The sequence below is a fragment of the Papaver somniferum genome, chromosome 4, assembly GCF_003573695.1.
Source record: "Papaver somniferum cultivar HN1 chromosome 4, ASM357369v1, whole genome shotgun sequence".
NCBI classification, from domain to species: Eukaryota; Viridiplantae; Streptophyta; class Magnoliopsida; order Ranunculales; family Papaveraceae; genus Papaver; species Papaver somniferum.
Window position 1 is genome coordinate 142,592,030 of NC_039361.1, and position 21,253 is coordinate 142,613,282.

At 35.6% G+C, this 21,253-nt stretch overlaps 1 pseudogene; it reads left to right on the forward strand.

Annotated features, from left to right (window-relative positions):
- Nucleotides 1-212: 212 nt before the first annotated feature.
- LOC113273223 overlaps nt 213-21,253 on the forward strand; it is a 138,555-nt pseudogene continuing 117,514 nt past the window's right edge.

Consider the following 21,253-nt stretch of genomic DNA (forward strand, 5'->3'; position numbering starts at 1 on the left):
GTGTACCACAGTCAGTCGAATCTAAATCGGACTCACCTGTGCATACAACTCCACAGAAAACACCCGTTGTGGAGAAGGAATCTTAGCATGATAGTGACTCTAAGAATTACATTGGTGTTAATGTCCCTGCATCATCTCATGTCCCTGTTGCTCCATTTCCTAAAAGATTGGTGCAGTAGAAGAAAGGTACCCAATATAATGAGATGTTAGAAATGTTTAAAAGAGTCAATATAAACATCCCTTTTCTTGAAGCAATCAAACAGATACCTGCATATGCTAAATTCTTGAAAGATCTATGCACACAAAAACGAAAGCTTCATGTGCATAAGCGTGCCTTTCTCACTGAACAAGTAAGTCCAACTATTCTAAACAATACCCCACTTAAGTTTAAAGACCTAGGTAGTCCAACTATCACATGCACTATAGGTGACCATACAATCGATAGGGCTTTGCTAGACTTAGGTGCAAGTGTGAATCTTTTGCCATATTCTGTGTATGAGCAATTAGGTCTTGGGGAGATGAAATCCACTCATGTTACGCTAAAATTAGCGGACAGATCTGTGAGAATCCCTCGTGGTATTGTTGAAGATGTGTTAATCAAGGTTGAAAATTTTTATTTCCCTGTGGACTTCATCGTGTTAGATACTCAACCTGTGCAAAACCCAGATTGTCACATTCCTGTGATTTTAGGACGTCCTTTCCTGGCGACGTCCAATGCTATAATAAACCATCGTAATGGATTTTTGAAGTTATCTTTTGGTAACATCAATGTATAACTCAATGTTTTTGACATTAGTCAATAACCTATTGATTGTGATGATACTGAATTGCATGAGATTAACATGATTGAGAGTTTGATTCAAGACTCATTGCCTGACATCTTGTCTGTGGATCCTTTGCAAGCATGCTTAGATAACTTTGACTTAGATCTTTTTGATTCTGAGTACATTAGTGAGGTTCACTCTTTTCTTGAATCTGTACCACCCATGGATATTGCTAAATGGCAGAATGCAGTGGAACCACTTCTACTTTCTGATTCTGAATCTTCCCCAATTCCTGTCGAACCACCTAAGCTTAATTTGAAACCATTGCCTGATACTTTGAAATATGCTTTCTTGGGTTATTCTAAGACCTTGCCTGTTATTATTGAATCTTGTTTAGACACATAACAGGAAAACCAACTCTTAGAAGTTCTTAAAGAACATAAAGAGGCCTTAGGTTGGACCATCTCAGACCTTAAAGGTATAAGTCCCACAATTTGCATGCATCGCATAAATCTTGAAGAAAATACTAAACCTTCTAGGGAAATGCAAAGGAGACTTAACCCCAATAAGAGAGATGTTGTTAAAGGTGAGATTTTGAAATTGCTTGATGCGGGTATCATATACCCAATTCCAGATAGCCAGTGGGTCAGTCCCATTCAAGTTGTAACCAAAAAATCTGTCATTACTGTAGTTCAAAACGAAATGAATGAGCTAGTCCCCACTCGTGCGACCACAAGGTGGCGAGTTTGCATTGACTATAGGAAGTTGAACACAGTAACCAAAAAGGACCATTTTCCTCTTCCTTTCATTGAACAAATGTTAGAGAGATTATCGAGGCATGGACACTATTGTTTCTTAGATGGCTATTCGGGTTATAACCAAATTCACATAGCACCCGAAGACCAACCAAATATCACATTTACTTATCCTTATGGAATATTTGCTTATCGTCGTATGCCTTTTGGGTTGTGTAACGCACCCGCTACTTTTCAACGTTGTATGATGAGCATTTTTTCTAACATGGTAGATGAATTTCTTGAAATTTTCATGGATGATTTTTCTTTCTTTGGGTCGTCTTTTGATGAATTTTTGCATCATCTTACTCTTGTGCTGAATCGATGTAAAGAAAAGAATTTGCTTTTGAACTGGGAAAAATGTAATTTCATGGTTAACTCAGGCATAATGCTAGGGCATATCATTTCTGAAAAATGCAGAGAAGTAGCGGTTGATCTCATTCAACATTTGCCTCAACCTCGCTCTGTGAGAGAGATAAGGTCATTTTTGGGCCATGCCGGTTTTTACCGGCGGTTCATCAAAGACTTTAGTAAAATTTCAAGACCATTGTGTAGTCTTCTTTCAAAATATGTTGCATTTGTCTTTGATGATGCTTGTAAGGAAGCATGGGAGCAATTGAAAGCTCTTCTCACATCTTCCCCTATAATCAGACCATCCGACTGGACCTTGCCATTTGAAATTATGTGTGATGCGTCTGACTATGCTATATGAGCTTTTTTAGGTCAACGAGTAGACAAACTCCCTTACGTGATGTACTATGCTAGTAAGACACTTAATGATGCTCAGCTGAATTATTCCACCACTGAGAAAGAATTACTAGCTGTTGTGTTTGCATTGGATAAGTTTAGATCTTATTTGATGGGATCTAAAGTCATAATATATTCTGACCATGCTGCGTTGAAATATCTCTTTTCTAAAAAAGATACTAAGGCTCGTCTAATTCGATGGATACTCTTGTTACAAGAGTTTAACCTCGAAATTCGAGATAAGAAAGGGTCTGAAAATGTTGTTGCTGATCACTTGTCTAGGTTGAATGTTGAATCTGTCGACGGATCCTTGCTTATTAGAGAATCATTCCCTGATGAACAATTGATTCTTGTGTCTGAAATGCCTTGGTTTGCTGATATTGTTAACTATCCCGTTACAGGTAGAATGCCTTTGCATTGGTCTAAACAAGACCGTTCTAAAGTCTTGGATGAAGTGAAATATTTCTTCTGGGATGACCCATACTTGTTTAAATACTTCCCTGACCAACTCATTAGGAGATGTATCCCCAATTCTGAACAAAGAGATGTCATCTCCTTCTGCCATGACCATGCACGTGGAGGCCATTTTAGTGCCAAGAAAACTGCTGCAAAGATCCTGCAGAGTGGTTTTTATTGGCCATCGTTGTTCAAAGATAGTCATGCTTTTTGTGTTGCTTGTGACCGATGCCAGAAATTAGGAAATATCCCACGAAGAAACATGATGCCCTTACAACCTATTTTGATTATTGAATTGTTTGATGTATGGGGTATTAATTTCATGGGTCCATTTCCTAATTCTGAAGGTATGTTATACATTCTTGTTGCTGTTGATTATGTCTCTAAGTGGGTAGAAGCCGTGGCCACCAAAACAAATGACCATAAAGTAGTTCTTTCTTTTCTTAAAGAAAACATTTTCTCTCGTTTTGGAACACCTAGAGAAATAATCAGTGATGGTGGTACTCATTTTTGCAATAGACCTTTTGAATCACTTATGCGCAAATATGAAATCACTCATAAGGTAGCAACACCATACCATCCACAAACCAGTGGCCAAGTAGAGGTTTCTAATAAGGAAATTAAGAATATTCTTGAAAAGACTGTTAATCCTACTAGAAAAGATTGGTCTTTACGTTTAAATGATGCTTTGTGGGCCTATAGAACTGCATAAGAAACTCCTATTGGCATGTCCCCTTATAGACTAGTGTATGGTAAAGCTTTCCACCTACCCGTGGAGTTAGAACATCGTGCATATTAGGCTGTTAAGAAATTGAACTTTGATCTTGATAAGGCTGGTACCCAAAGTAAACTTCAACTCAATGAGTTAGAAGAATTAATAAATGATGCATATGATAGTGCCAAAATGTACAAAAATAGAATGAAAGTGTTTCATGATAAACGCATTTTGCTTAAGTCTTTCACACCTGTTCAAAAAGTTTTATTATACAACACTCGTTTGCATATTTTTCCAGGAAAATTACGTTCTCTATGGTCAGGTCCGTACTTGGTATGTAATGTTTTTCCTCATGGAGCTGTTGAAATTGAAAATACAACAAACAAGAATATCTTCAAGGTCAATGGTCAGAGATTGAAACCATTTCTGGAGTATCTTCCACCATAAATTGAGACTACTGACTTGGAAGACCCCATCTATGTGGACTAAACTGGTTCACCTGTGTACATACATATGGATTAAAATTCCACTCCCTTTCCTTTTGTTTTTGCATAATTTTTATGTGTGCTAACCAAACTTTTTGTCTTATCACTTTTGTGGTGTACTTTCAAAGTATTCACCCATTTCTGGTTTAGCACCATCCTTTTTGCATCTGGTAATCTCTTCCATTTAAATCTACTCTGCACTGTTCTCCTGGTATGTTGTTATATTTTTGCTCATATATTGAAACATTGAGGACAATGTTAGATTTAGGTTTGGGGGAGTATTTTGCATATATAGTTTTTAGTCTTTTGCATATATATATATATATATAAAAAAATAAAAAAAAAAATTCTTGTAAATATTTGCATAAAACCTCCAACTTTAGAGGTCTTAGAGTCATTAGCATGCTTCTAGCTATGTTTACATAGAGAGTCTGACCGAAATAACTGAAATTGTAAATACTGGAGAAAACAATCGGGTTTCTTGGTTGTTAGAGCGTTAAAGTTGGATTTAACCATACCGGTGGGCGAATTAGGTGCAGCAAAGATATTTGGTATTAGAAGTTGTGATCACCCTTAGTGGAGACTACCTATTTTACATCAAGCGAGGCACCGACCTTCAATTTTTGTGACTATCTAAAAAGTCCTTTTAGAGTGTGCATCACTGTACGTAAATTCCGGATAGGAATGGTGAGCTACCTAACTTCGCACCATTTTCAGCACTATTTTTGATCTCTTGAGTACTAATTTTGTCAATCATGAGGATGACGTCTAAAGATGAAAACTCCTTCTTGTAGTTTGATTTGCATTTAGCACCATTCTCTCTCTCGACAACATCAAGCAGATCCATAGAAACACATCATCATCAACAAGTAGCGCGACATCAGAATATTTGAATAAAGTTGAAACAGTCCAAGGTTTACATGCAACAATCAAAGAAAAGTAAAAAGCTCTTATTCATAGTGAAGATATAGTACAAAGAGCAGAATTCTATACACATTTGAAAAGGTATTTTACAAAAGCAAAGAAAACAGAAAAAGATGAGAATTAGTGAAGTTTTTGAAATCAAGACAATATAAGTTGTGAAGAATTAAGTGATAAAGTCCTTCATCCATCTAGTAGTTCATTATTATTTTGTTATTTTTCAGTTTGTGTTAAAAAAAAGGAATTATTACAGTTTGTTTTTAGTTTTGTTTAATAAACACCATGGTAAAGAAGAATAATTTAAGAGGAAATTTCAAGCAACAAGGAAATTGAAGAGAAAAATCAGAAATTGTCAAGGTTCTAAGAAGTGCAGAAGTTCATCATCAACGGTTGAAGACCGAAGATTGAAGACGTTTTTATGGATGTTGTGAGAGTGGTGTTGATTGCCGATCAGATGTGAAGGTAAGTGAGTACTCCCATCCTTGCTAATGATTGATTTCCTTTCTTAGAGATCATCAGAAAAAGATTCTTATTCCCACAATTTTGTGGAGTCTCCAGAAATTATTTCGGAAGGTTTTCCTTCCCACCATTCAACGTGTGCAGGATTTCACTCTTTCTTCCTATCTGCACACATGAGAGATTAGAAAAGCGGTCTTTTTGAGTGCAGTTATCATAAAACCCTAATGGTGAGGTATAAGTCGAGGCTTGTGATCACTCTCGAACCCGAATTATTTCATATGATGTGGTTACTTATCGCTCAACTCTTGAGGATGAGAATGCGTTCTTTTGGTATTTCTAACTTCTTGTTACTAGCATGCAGAAACTCTATATCCTCATAGGTCCTTGGATGCTTGGGACTCTATTATGCTCTGAAGTTGGAGTAGGTTTTGTGGGTACACCTCTAATAGGCCCTCACGAGACTACAACTCGTTCCCTAAGGACACCTAGGGGTTTAAAGGCTTAGTGCATACGCTAAATGCATTCGATAAACCAGCGACAGTGGTATAGTTAGGATTTCTTAATTTCTGTTTCACCTGAGGACAAGTAAAATTCAGGTTTGGGGGTATTTTATGAGTACCAAATAATGCATATTTCCACACCTTTTTATTGGCATTTAACTCATCTTTTGCGCTTTAAAATCATATATTATCCCAAATTCTGTGTTTTCATTGTTTTCAAGAATAAATATTTTTACTAATTAACTTTGTGTTTTTAGGTACTAAATAAAGCTCGGGAATTGCGAAGCCAAAAGAGCAGAGAAATGGTGGCAACAGAAGAGAGATAACAAAGGCTCCCGCTGGAAAGCAGTGAAGAATATCTTCTGCACCTTATCAGCAAGTCAAGGATATATTTTGCACCTCACCCGGAAGTGAAGAATGTTGTTTTCACATCTCTAAACTAGAAGTGGGCTTGATATAGCATCCTTGAAGAAGACTTGAGCCCAGAAGAAAGAAGAAACAAGCCCCATGCCCAACTCCAATCTGAACCATCAGATTTGATCTAGCTTCTGAGCATCCAAGGCATCTCCACAATGTGCATCAACGTTTGATACTCTCGCCTCACACCCTATTATCTTATATCCTTCCCTAACCCGATCAGAACCAAACACTACCTTCCTTCCTTTCGTACATTCATCTCCTCCATACCCTGCAAAACCATCTCTCTATCAATCACTTTCCCGACCGTCTCTGATCACATCTACTTTCTCAAGAGCCATCAATCAACCTCCTAGTCTCTTTCTATCTCTATCATAGATTCTTCCCCAAAGCAGTAACCCTAGAACCTATGATTGAGGGAGATAGAGCTAGGGTTATCCTCAAGAGATAAAATCAAACATCAAATCGAAGAATAGCATAGGGGGTTTGTCAGGAAAACGTAAATTGGGTGAGCGGGTATTCTCTAATTTATCAATTTTAGCTTTTGAGAAGAAATTGGTGTACAAATAAGGCAAATGTTGTGTAACAAGTCATCCAATCTCATCTGGACCAATTAGTTATCTAAATTCATTTGCGGTTTAATCATCTTCATGATGTTCTAAATTCACCTGCTAGGGTTTAGGTGAAGCCCTAGTTTGCTACTTGTTATTCATATTAATAGCAGTAACCTTGTTGTGCTTAATTATCTTAGAATAAAATTCAATCTTAGGAATTCAATACTTTACTTTCACAGTGTATGCCATGTATCCATTGTAGTTATAATAATACTGTGTTGAAGAACCACAACTCATGCTTAATCCCATATATTGATCTTTTGATTAGCTGTGCCCTGAAAAGACAGTTAATGCTTAGGAGAAATACCTTAGTTGTGGTTGAATTATTCATATCAAAGTGACCTTAGATATATAGAAGATTGACATCCCTTTTGTTATTAGTTATATGGACAAGGTTAGTGTTATGAGCAGAATAACTAGTGTAAGTTAGTGGTGGACTCAAAGACCCTAGTACCCTCCTCATCATTTGTTCTATTTACTTGCTTTGCATCTTGTTGTATTATTTCTGTTACTATCCAATATCTTTTTCGTATCGACACAACCAAAATCGTTTTGTTACTATTGTTTGAATCAGTTTAAGTGAGACCATAGTTTCATCTTTACACCCTCCAAGTCTCTGTGGGATCGACCTGTATTTGCACCTATCACAACTGGCATTGTGCACTTGCAGTTCTCATTGTAGGCACTCTTTATAAGCCTACCACTTATATCCAACATTGGTTATATAATCTAAACTCTCATTTCAATCATTGAAACATTCTTAGAGGACGTTATATAGTTGTTATTCACAAACCATTTTTCGTCAAAGCCATTTTCAAGTGATTGAAACTTAACATGACTTTCGTCACTAGGTAAAGATAAACTTGGCCAAAGCGAAAGCTTACCAACACATATTTCGAGAAATAGATAAGCGAGATAAACTCGGCTCGAAATAGCAAATGTGTATAATCAAAGTATATATAGCAAAACGACTTTTGTCTCAAGATAGGAGATAGAGTAGATAGACTTTTGAGTGATAGATAAGTTCAAGTCTCCACATACCTTTTAGTCGATGAAGTTCCATCAGTTCCTTGAGTAGTTCTTCGTCTTATATGATGATTGATAGACGCATTTATGTGTCTAATATATCTCATTTGTATATATTGTTAGTGCCCATTTTTATACTTATTATGGTGTTTTATTTATTTATAGGTATTTTTGGAAAAATAATCTTTTGAGGCGAAATTGGTTTAAAATGCGGCGTTTGGAGCTCCGTTGATAGCGCACCGGAAGTACCCCAGAAGTGCACCGAAAACATCCCAGAAATGTCCTGGAAGAACCCATAAAAATTACTATTTCCACCCAAAATTACTATTTCCACCCCAATTGTTAAAGGGACACCCATTCAGGATTAGGGGGAGGACACTTTTCTTCTCATAATTCAAATTTTGGAAAAAAGGCGGGAAAATATTTCTTCTCACTGGCAATTGGTTCGATCGATTTTTGGAGGGGTTATAGTTCGATTAAACCTCTGATTTTCAATAGGTATTTGTGATATGGATAGAGGAAGACATTTTGGGTGTTAGGATCGATCATAATTGGCTGGAATCATCGCAATCAAGAAATCAGGAAGCACGTTCAAGAAATGAATATCACACGATCACATCAAATTTAGACATGTACTCATGTGTTTGGAGAGTGTTGAATCAATTCTACAGCGTGTAAGATCATGTTTGGAGTGTTTATACATCATTTCAGCGCGTGGAGAGCTAATTAAAGGAAGAAAATATCCAAAAAATATTTTCTCTTTAAGCCGAGTAAAGAGAGAATTATCTTGAGTTATGGCGTGATTAAATGAGGCTGAGGAGTATAAATAGATTTCTGGTATCACAGAGAATGGGTGTCGAGAGTTTGGGGTCGAGAGAAGGTCCAGAGAAGCAGAAATCAAGAGTTGATGAAACTCTGTTTCTGCTGCTGCTGATGATGAAGAACACCAAGAACAGACTTACAAGGACAGTGGTTTATCAACAGTGTCTAAGACGCACAGCCGTGGGTCGCAGTGCAGTCTAAACATCAGCAGCACTTGTGTTTTATCGTTCATTCTGTGACGCTTTTTGTGCTTCGCAGATTACAGTTTTACACCATTTTCTCCTTTTCTCTCCATTGTAAACACCATTTGAGCTATAAAAATATATTTTGAGCGTGTTTTCATCATGAGGAGCTAAAACCCAACAGTGGGACGACGGAGGAGGCTGAATTTCGTCCTTGGGGTAATTTATTTTATTCTTTTTTATGACTTTTGCATTAATCTAAAATTGAAATATGATTTGAATTAATTGGTTGTTATTTAATTTGATGATGTATGCTTAGCTTAGTTGTTTTGATACATCATGCTTAGGACTTACAATCAATGTTTTGAGAATCTATCTTGGCAAAATCAGAGTCTATGTTAATTTTATTGAGTTTTATTTGTCAAAGAATATATGAATGAACCCTGTGTAGTGAATTCGGCCAAATCCTTAGTCCCAGTACCTCTCGCCCATTGTTAATATTTTTTGTATATATATTTTTATTAAATCTAAAAATTCCATTTCCTTCACAAGTCTGAAACGAATCCTATTTACAACAACGACTCTCAAAAACTTTAATCATTTTGGCGCCGCTGACGCGAATTTGTGCTTAGGTAGAATTTTTAGGTTTTTATTATTTTTTATTATTCCATTTGTTCTTTTTACGTCTCTTTGGTTGTGTCTTTGTATTACAGGTTTGAAGTTGGATACTAAAGTCCTTGGAATCAAAGCTTAAAGCTAAAAGAGAAGGAAAAAAGACAAAGCAAAAAATAAAGAAAAAAGAGAGAAAAAAAAAGAGAGATTTATTTTATTTATTCTTTTTTTAAGAGACTTTCCATTTTTTTTGTAATTATTATTATTATTATTTGTATTTCTTTTCATTGTACTGGACTTTGGACAATTTATTTTAATTTTAAACCCTACGGAAGGGTTATATAAAAAAAAAATTATATATAAACTGTGTGCAGAGAAGGACGACGATTACTATATCGCCTCGGCCCCTCGGGTTCGTACATGACATAGGAGTCGTGGCCCGAGTTGACTTCAACGGTTCATCCCCCGTCTGGTACGGGAGGTAAGTCCATCGAAACACTCGCGAATCTCCTGTAAGCGAGTTATTGTATTCCTTAAGGTGATTCATTGATTGAGGACGAATTTGGACTGTTTTTAAATTCCTAGTAAAGGGCAAGGCCTGGCCAATACAAGATAAGGGTTCGGATTTCATCACCGCTCCCTTCTTGCCTGCTTTAGGAAAACGAAACCAAACGCGAACCTAAGCTTAAAATTTTGACTAGAACGAGATCTATAGGGTAACGAGCTTAGTAGGAAAGTCGTTAGAAAAATATTGGTTACTCTTTTAGCATACTTCGAAGTTCATGATGGTTTCTGTGAGTTGAATGCGTGATTGCGCCGCCTTGTGATAGCGGTGAGGCCTTGGGTATCAAAGCTCCACTGAGCTTCCCTCGCCTCGATTCAACTTACATTATCTCGGATTGATTCCAGAGGGGTGTGCTCAAATTGTAACGAATTCCTTTTCGAAGGAATAGAAGCTGGTCTAGAAAACAATCTAAGTGGAGCCATCATGCTTTTTGTTTGCTAGATTTTATAGGTTTGATTTGGTCGAGTCAGCCTTGTTTGTGATTGTGTAGAATTCCCTTGCAACTAAGAATGTCGAACTGGTATGATAGAAGCCAATACAATGAGTATCGATCTGAATTTGAATATGGACATCATCATTTTTATGACCATGGTGGGAATAGTAGTTGGGAACGCCAACCTTTTCAAGGTTATGGTTCATACCATGGTGATCCCAATTACTATCCACACGCGAATTGGTCTTACGAGCAAGAAAATCAGGAACACTGTAGTACTGGTTACTCATTTTTGGAAACTAGTTCTGATTATGATATTTCTGAACCTGTTCCTTCTCTAGAAGAGACCCAACAACGGATTGAAAGGACGTATAAACGTTTAGTTGCAATGAATAGTTCAAAAGAAGAGTGTACACGATATTCTGAGATGATAAACGAGAGTGGTGAACGTATAAGTGTTATTCTCAGTGAAATTCAGGCACGTCTAGAGGCAGAAAATGAACAGTTGGCTAATGCTGCTCGAAATAATCTAAATTTCCAAAATATGGTTTCTAATTCTACCCTTGATATCAATAGTGAATATTTTCCTAATTTAGAGGACGAGGATAGAATAAAAGACACTACTTATTTAGATAAGGTTCAATCATCTTTGTACTATTATGATGATGAGGATAGTAGTAATGAAGAATCTGAAATTTGTAGGCATAGTGATCAGGAATCTATTAATCCAATTGAGCTTTATAATGATTATATTATTTCTAGTTCAAATCTAAATAATTTTTATGATTATTCACCTATTCAAAAGGATGAGGATTTTATTAGGGATACCACCGTTTTAGACGATGTAGTTTTTCCTTTTGATTACGAAGCCGATAGTGGTTTAGAGGAACGGGTTTATTCCAAAAATGTTGTTTTAGAGTCTAGCGACTTAGAAACAATAGTATTGGATGAAGAAGATATACCCGTAGAGATGAGTAAAGATGCACTACCTGATAATAAATTAGAAGAATCAATTGACCATTTTCAAGAATCTAATGATCCAGAAATTAGGGAGATTGTAACTAGTCTATCTAGAGACACTGAAAACTCTAAGTTTGGGGGTGATTATCACCTTCCTAGTGCCTTACCTTTCACTCTCAGAAAGTCCCTTCACTTAGGACTTGATATCTTTGCCTCGACAATTTTACAAGATTACCTTCATACTCGTTTTCCCGAACCTAATGATGTCCAGGAAGAAGTTCAGTCGTTAGAAACCCATCCTCTGGTTGATGTGGTTTGCCCAGGCTATGATCCCCAGATTGACTTTGTTTTCCCACCAAATAGTTTTGTTCCAACTGTGGGAACGTTTATATTTCAAATGTGTCGAATATTAAGTTGTGAGACGAAACCTAAATGTTTTAGGAAATTAGAATCGACACATTTGCTTAAGAGTGACCACTACTCTCATTGTGGTCAATTTTATAAGTCAAATCTTATTGACTTAGAGGATCCTCAGTTATTTAGGTTATTATTGTGCGCTTCTAAGATCATATTTGAGTTTTTCCAGACTCTATGACCTAATGATTCAGATCCCACCTATGAAGAAACGCAACCAGTGAAAATATTTTATTTAGACCCTTTCTTAGAACCTGAACCTGAACCACAATTAGATATAAATATATTAATCAGGAAACTAGATAAGGGCATGCTATCCTTGTTCACTTTCTTGGGTTATTGTAGTTTCCTTTGGTCAGCTCTTTTTGGTTTTGAAGACCCACAGTTATTTCGGCTGTTACTTTATGATTCTATGAGGTGACTAATTCCTTCTGATGTCTGGCTGAAGACTTTAAACTTAGCACTTCTTGGGAGGTAGCCCAATCTCATGCAACATGGTAATATCTTTCCTTAACCCTTTTTGCTTCAAATGGTAACAGTTTCTCCTTGTTCATATGCTTTTAATTTTATCTTTAGAACATTGAGGACAATGTTAGATTTAAGTTTGGGGGTATGGGAGAAACTTTTTAGTTGCATTTTTGAAACTTCTAGCGTCACATGGTATCCGGTTAGCTAAGTTTACATACTGTTTCTCACCGAAAAGATAGAAATTGGAATGCTAGGGATAACAACTTATTGAGACATTAGAGAAAAAGACATTGAGATCCTTGAAATTCAGGAGAGAACTTGTTCCTTTTAGAGGGTAACCTTGATGGACCTAACCATACATGATGGAAAGGCAAGTAGGTCAGGGAAATGCCAGAAAGACAAAGCAACCTCACAATGTAGTCTTAGTTACTGGATTGCGACTCTCTCTCAGTAGAAACTTATCATCATCGACAAGCGGAGCGACATCAAAATCTATGAAGAAAGTGAAGACGTTCTAGGTTTAGAAGCAACAATAGAAGAGAATAATTCAAAAATCAAAGTTGAAGTTATAAGGGCAAATGATATAAGTTGTTAGAATCCATGATACCAAGACATCACAAGTTGCGAAGATCCAAGTTTTGAAAGTCCTTCTCTCATGGCCATGTAAATTTTTGTCTTGTAATTTTTTGTTCATCAAAAATAAAATAAAATAATGAAACATCATTACGTTCTTTTTGTTCAATAAGGCCATAGGGAAGAAGAAATTTATAAGTCAAGCAAGAAATCGAAGAGAAGAGTTAATTGTCAAGGTTCTATGAGGTTCGAGAGTTTATCATCAACAGTTGAAGACCGAAGAAGGTGTTGTTTCTACTGAGCACTATGAGAGAGTCGAAGAAAGATGCATTTTGGTTGCTTTGTTAGTCTGCTTTCAATCTGGCACAAGATCTTTCTAGCACTGGTTTAACTCATCACACGTAATTAGTCTAGTTGTGTAGCAGATGTCCCTCTCATTTTTATCTCTCTCCTAATCTTATCCAGCTGTAAAGCAACGAACGCATCTTACAATGTTTATCTAGCTGTGTAGCGGATATATCTTTATCTAGCAGTCGTGTGGATGTGTCTCCCCTTTTCTTCAGTCAACTTTAGAGCTGACACCTTTAATTTCTCTGGCATTCTACTTACTTGGAGATAGGTTGAAAATATCTATGTCCTCATAGCTCTTTGGATACTTGTGACCAATTAGGAGTAAAGTTTTTGTGGGTACACCTCTGGTAAACCCTCCGGAGACAACACTCCGCCGCTAGGGCCACCTAGCGGTTTAACGGCCTGCTGCACGTGCTAAGTGTAGTCTTTTTGTCTTTTCAAAAATAAATTTTGCTCGAGGACTAGCAAATAATAAGTTTGGGGGTATTTGATAGACGCATTTATGTGTCTAATATATCTCATTTGTATATACTGTTAGTGGCCATTTTTATACTTATTATGGTGTTTTATTTATTTATAGGTGTTTTTGGAAAAATAATCTTTTGAGGCGAAATTGGTTTAAAATGCGGCGTTTGGAGCTCCGTTGATAGCGCACCGGAAGTACCCCAGAAACATCCCATAAATGTCCTGGAAGAACCCAGAAAAATTACTATTTCCACCCCAATTGCTAAAGGGACACCCGTACAGGATTAGGGGGAGGATACTTTTCTTCTCATAATTCAAATTTTGGAAAAAGGCGGGAAAATATTTCTTCTCACTGGCAGTTGGGTCGATCGATTTTTGGAGGGGTTAGAGTTCGATTAAACCTCTGATTTTCAATGGGTATTTGTGATATGGATAGAGGAAGACATTTTGGGTGTTAGGATCGATCATAATTGGCTGGAATCATCGCAATCAAGAAATCAGGAAGCACGTTCAAGAAATGAATATCACATGATCACATCAAATTTAGACGTGTACTCATGTGTTTGGAGAGTGTTGAATCAATTCTACAGCGTGTAAGATCATGTTTGGAGTGTTTATACATCATTTCAGCGCGTGGAGAGCTAATTAAAGGAAGAAAATATCCAAAAAATATTTTCTCTTTAAGCCGAGTAAAGAGAGAATTATCTTAAGTTATGGCGTGATTAAATGAGGCTGAGGAGTATAAATAGATTTCTGGTATCACAGAGAATGGGTGTCGAGAGTTTGGGGTCGAGAGAAGGTCCAGAGAAGCAGAAATCAAGAGTTGATGAAACTCTGTTCTGCTGCTGCTGATGATGAAGAACACCAAGAACAGACTCGCAAGGACAATGGTTTATCAACAGTGTCTAAGACGCACAGTCGTGGGTCGCAGTGCAGTCTAAACATCAGCAGCATTTGTGTTTTATCGTTCATTCTTGGCGCTTTTTCTGCGTCGCAAATTACAGTTTTACACCATTTTCTCCTTTTCTCTCCATTGTAAACACCATTTGAGCTATAAAAATATATTTTGAGCGTGTTTTCATCATGAGGAGCTAAAACCCAACACTGGGACGACGGAGGAGGCTGAATTTCATCCTTGGGGTAATTTATTTTATTCCTTTTTATGACTTTTGCATTAATCTAAAATTGAAATATGATTTGAATTAATCGGTTGTTATTTAATTTGATGATGTATGCTTAGCTTAGTTGTTTTGATACATCATGCTTAGGACTTACAATCAATGTTTTGAGAATCTATCTTGGCAAAATCAGAGTCTATGTTAATTTTATTGAGTTTTATTTGTCAAAGAATATATGAATGAACCCTGTGTAGTGAATTCGGCCAAATCCTTAGTCCCAGTACCTCTCGCCCATTGTTAATATTTTTTGTATATATATTTTTAATAAATCTAAAAATTCCATTTCCTTCACAAGTCTGAAACGAATCCTATTTACAACAACGACTTTCAAAAACTTTAATCAATGATCGCCATGGAGTTCTTGAGCTCAATTAAACTTTTTATCCTAGTCAGAGACTTAGCTATAATAGACTAGAAATCAATACTTATAGTTTTGATCACTAACATTGACAAACATGCTTTAGATAGAAACGCATGCGAGTTCGACCGAGTAGTGCTCTAACAGGTACGAAAACTAATGGGATCATAATAAAATTCACATAGAGATTATTCATGACTAAAAGAGAACATATCAACTTTGGTTTCGATGATTTCACATAGTCGAAATTTAGTGTATTCATCAAGGAGTTTATAAAGATACAAGATAACTGATACAATATTCCATACCCGCACTCCCCACACAGATTTGGAAATTAAGCACAAGTTCAATTAAGAACTCTCCCCCATAAAATGTCATTCCCGAAAGAACAACAAGAGAGACCTTAATTTTACTAGAAAAGAAGGATTTCTTCGGACATTAACAAATTACATGAAACATGAATTTATATCCATAAAACTCAAATAAGTTAACCACAAAGGAACTTAAATGATTAATTTAATCGGAAATGCTCAACATAAGAAAACTTACGGAGCCATACAATACTTTCACATAAAAGTGGATCATGGAAAGATCAATACTGCGGAATATTCAAAAGTTCATTCTATCTTTTATCAATATTTTCATAATGACACAATAGACTTAACTTTTGACATATGAGATAATCATAGTTCACGGACGTAAACACACATATCCCATAATATTTTTGCAATATATGCAAAATCATCTTCCAAATAAACTTTAGAATTTAAATAGATAAATTTAAAAACATTGCAAGATGAAAGTCGTTGGCAATAGCTATGTGTAATCACAATATTTGTTATTCCAAACCCTAGTTATCCTTCTCAAAAACAAGAATAAATTCTCATAAGAAGTTTCCTAGACAAAATAAATAGATCGACTTCTTTAATAACTTCATACCTCTGTATGACTCCATCATAAAAGGTGATATCCTTGATCCTCTTGGCCGTAGAAACTTCATGTTCATGAGTTAGAACATTCAATTTTCGATCAACAATATGAGCAAGTTTTCTTTCCTTGATGCAATCAGAGATGAGCTTCTTCTGGTTTCTTATCAAGACCTTTTGATTTTCAAGGATTTTGGTCTGACCATCAATAAGATGATTTATTTGCTGTTGAAGGTTAGCAAAATCGACCTTTGAGTCATCATGAAAATGAACTAAATCCTTGAAAGATTCAGCAATCCAGGAGTTGTACTCTTTTATTGCAATCATCTTCTTCAAAACCAGTTCTTGAACCGAATCACATCCTTTAATGTGATTAACAACTTCCTGAGATCTTTAAGAGTTCTCCATGTATTTTTTGAAGGGATGGAAACAATATATATATATATATATGTTTGAGAACAAGATGAGGAAACCATTGTTATGGAAACCCTATGAACTCTTTAAGAAGAAGAAGACACGGACGTTCGTGGACCGGATACAGAAGTTACAGGATTAGCCAGGATCCAAAATAAGGAAATACACAATATTTATTATATATTTTTGTTGATGAAGTTCCTCCAATCTCTCCTCAGTAGATCTTCGTCTTCAATCAATGAACGTCGTGAAGTCTAAGCTCAACTATACATTCCATCCTAATCCGAGACATAGATATAAGTAGACTAGAAATCAAGACTTATAGTTTTGACACCTAAACTTGACAAACAAGCTTGAGATAGCAAGGATTGCGAGTTAGACCGAGCAGTGCTCTAACACTTTCCTCTCCGGATTGACGGATCCACCAGAAATAACAAGAATGAAGTTTGCCTGGATCTTAGGGTAGTTTGCAAGAAATGCAAACTCAGTTATTTATAGACCAAGATTGTTTGGACAACAAGGAAATTCTAAAACCGAAAATATTCTCAAGATATGCAATAAAGTACCTAGTTTCGATTTTCCTATTTCCAATTAATGTTAACCAATATTTCCGAAAACTCTAATAAAAAACTTATATTATTAGTCTAGCACATTAACTAATAATATTTTCCAGAGGATATGTTTTAATTGCTGGTAATTAAAACGTATATGATGAAAATCATAATTAAATGCTTTTCAATATTTCGGTTCGGGATCACCTTGAGCATCAAGGAATATCTTTGAACAATAAATGATAAGAGTTATGTACATGTTCAAACGATGTTGACGTCTAGAAGTTTCTCTTAGAAAACCCTAATTCCAAAGTCACACAAGTCAAGAAGAAATATGTGAATATTGGAAACTCGGTTTTGCTCTTGGGATCGGTTCTACCATGACTCACAATGTAAGTTGTGATCGATTATACCATGCTTCCCAAACTGGGGTGTGACCGTTTACACCATTCTCCAAAAGATAAGCATTTATACTTCGTAATATGTTTACTTGATACTTTGATCATACTGTTATGACCAAGTCTAATAACTAGAGTATTATATAAAAATATATACAGCTTCGCATGTTATGTTTTCAATATAGCGCGACTTGAAAGATACGCTAGAAATGGAAACAAGATCAAGTCAATATTACGAACCTCTAGTGGAAGGATGATGTCTTCGTTATAGTCTTTATTTCTTCCCATTCTCCAGGTCTTTAAAGTAATACTATTATGTATCAATATTCTTAGACTTTCTATTCTAACCTAAACGAATTTGACTCTAGTATTTAATCAAGCGATTCTAGATAAGTTTTGATACTAAAATATGACAACCAAACTTGACATACCAACACTTGGTGGGTTCAACCGAGATATGCTCTAACAACTAATATAAGACTTACCAAGTCTATAAAATGTATATTAAAGATTATTACATTGGAGTGAATGAATTATGAAAACATGGGGGTACCAAAATACACCACCAACTTTTTCTTAGGCAACATGTATGGAAAAACTTAAATACAATTCCGACAGTTTAGCTTAATGAATCTCAATCAATGAATAATATTTAGAGTTATATCTCTTTCTCTCACAATCAAAAAGTTTACAGAGATTAGTCTGTGAACCTGACTTACGTGTAAGAGTTCTTGAATGGTACCAAAGACCAATATCCAAGATCAATTAATCAAGTCGTATCCAACAAACAAGGATGTATATATCTAATTTGGTTGATTTACGTACAATTTGTGATATTTAAATTATAAAGATAAACAATATAATGCGCAAAAGAAATAACATACACCATAAATTTTGTTAACGAGGAAACCACATATGCACAAAAACACCGGGACCTAGTCCATATTTGAACACCAAACTGTATTAAGCCGCTACAGATACTAGCCTACTATAACTTCAGACTAGAATGTAGTTGAAACAGAATTAAATCCTCACATAAATTCAATTACAGTTGCATTCCTTACGCCTCTTGAATCCCAGTAGGACTCTACGCAATTGATTCCCTTAGCTGACGTCCTTTACATCCTAAGAGTTGCTTCAACTCAATTGAAGATTTAAAACCAATCTGTCTTGCACATATAAGCATATGTGTGTGATCTCCTTGTTGATCATAAATGAAGGTGAGACTGAAAAATTAATAGCAATAGACAAAGTCTAGCTAACCTCAAAATCTGGACTTATGCTACCCGAAGTGCAACCTAGATTATTATTTACCTCACAAGTATTAAACCTATGGAATCACAAAGTCTAAGAATAAGAGAACTTTATAATTTATATCTATCTTTTTCAAGTGAGCAACTCGATAATCGAACAAGATCGTGATACTCTAACTATCAAGATAACGATAGATGAACCTAACTTCACGAATCCCAATGAATACTTTGTAGTCGCCAAACCCTAGAAGGATTGTAAGGAGAGATTGACTCTGGTTTACAACTAGGACACACAAAATTAGTATCGGGATTCAAGGATCTCAGTTGTTAGAGGTTCTCCTTTTATAGACACTCAAGGTCAAGGTTGCTTTAGGTTTAATCTAAGATAACTTTGGAACCAAGCAAACAATAATCACCGTTAGATGAAAAACTTGACTTGAGGTTAACATATCAAGATATACACTCTATTTGGAAGAACCATAACCAAATCGTGTATAAAGACATTGTTCATAAACGGTTTGTTGAAACTAGCCGATTGAACTATAAGCTTGATCATTTTCATATAGCACTTACGACTTTAAATTTGAATCACAACCATAGGTTATAATGTGATCAATCATGTCTATATATAGTGTTTTTATAAAGTTATTCAAAAGCTAAATATCGTACAGAAATAAATTATTGTGCATCTGAAATCATTTGACAAGGCAACTACGTGTACTCTACCTTGTTCGTGAGTTATTTATGTCATGGTACATGACCCAGTATGTATACCCTTAAGATATAAATGCATTCAGGAGCTCACAAAACTTTTCTGGTTTGTGTACCGTGTATGGATACCACACCGGTTCTGTAACCAACAATTCTTTTGCGGTATGCATACAAAGTATGCGTACCATTCCTAGTTCACAAGCAACAGACTTTTTGAGGCATGTATACCAAGTATGCGTACCAAAAAGTTGTTGTCAACTATAGCTATGGCGGTACGTGTACTGAGTACATGTATTGCGGCTTCGGACATATAACAGTTCTCCCAGTATGTGAACTGGTATGTATACTATCATGTATCTAGATTTACAATAGTTCTATATTTCTCTCTAAATCAATTCGAAACATTCCCAAATAACATCAATGACACATATCACTGTTCCAGGCTATTTTCGAATTATAATCTTGAATCATGATTCTGATTATGAACAATAAATTGTTCTTAACCGAAATTCATCAAGTATGAATAAATGTTCATTAAGCTTAGTCATTATATCGAGAACTAATTACCAAGATAAACTTGACTCAAAATTCTTGATATGCTTATGATAGTCTAATTAGTCATGCAACATCGTCTCATAGATAAAAAAAAATGGATATAACTTGAGAAATAGGTGGTTCAGTCTTCACTTGCCTTTTGTTAAAGAAGTTCTCCAAAATCTTTGATTGATCTTCATTTTCAAACAGTATAACGCATTGTTGTACGATTCTCAACTACATAATTCTATCCTAATCCAAGACTTGACTAATAGTAGAATAAAAATCAACATATAGGTTTGATCAACTAAATTTGACAACAAGCTTGATATAAAAACACTTGTGAGTTCGACCGAGCAATGCTCTAACAAATTAAATAAGCTCAAAATGAATACACTTTGTATCAAAATGACAGCAAAGAGCTTTATTGAGCAAACTGATCAAAGAACATCATAACTACCACAGACAATTGAAATTAACAACCGATACAAGATTTAACAAGTCTCTGTGAATGTATATTCAAGATTAATATAGTAGAGTGAAGGAAATTGGCTCAAATTGAAAAGATTTTGAATAGAAATGACAAAGAGTTTTATTAAGCAAACTGATTAAAGAACATTATAACCACCATAAATAATTGAAATATACACTACAGTGAAGGAAATTGGCTCAAATTGAATATATTTTTAATCGAAATAACAACGAAGTGATTTATTGAGCAAACAGATCAAAGAACATCCTAATCAGCACAAATAATTGAAATTAACAACTAATATAAGATTTAACAAGTCTATGAAAGTGTATACTGAAGATTGGAAATATACTCAAATTGAACATATTTTGAATCAAAAAAGACCATTTGAATCAAAAAAGACAACATAGATCTTTATTGAGCAAACTGATTAAGAATATCTTAATCATCACAAATAATTGAAATTAACAAGAGCTTCAGTCTAACGAGCGCGACTCAGTTCTTATGAGCCTCATGGGTGATTCCTAGTACCATCTCCGCGAGACTCACTGGTCATCCCTTTTCCTGATATGATTTAGACTTAGGTCTCTGTTAAGCACAACTCGCGCCTTGGACTCACGAGCGCGACTTAAGTCTTACGAGCCTCATGACTGATTTCTAGTACGTCCACACGAGACTCACTGGTCATGTTTGCTCTTTTTGAAAATGATTGGTA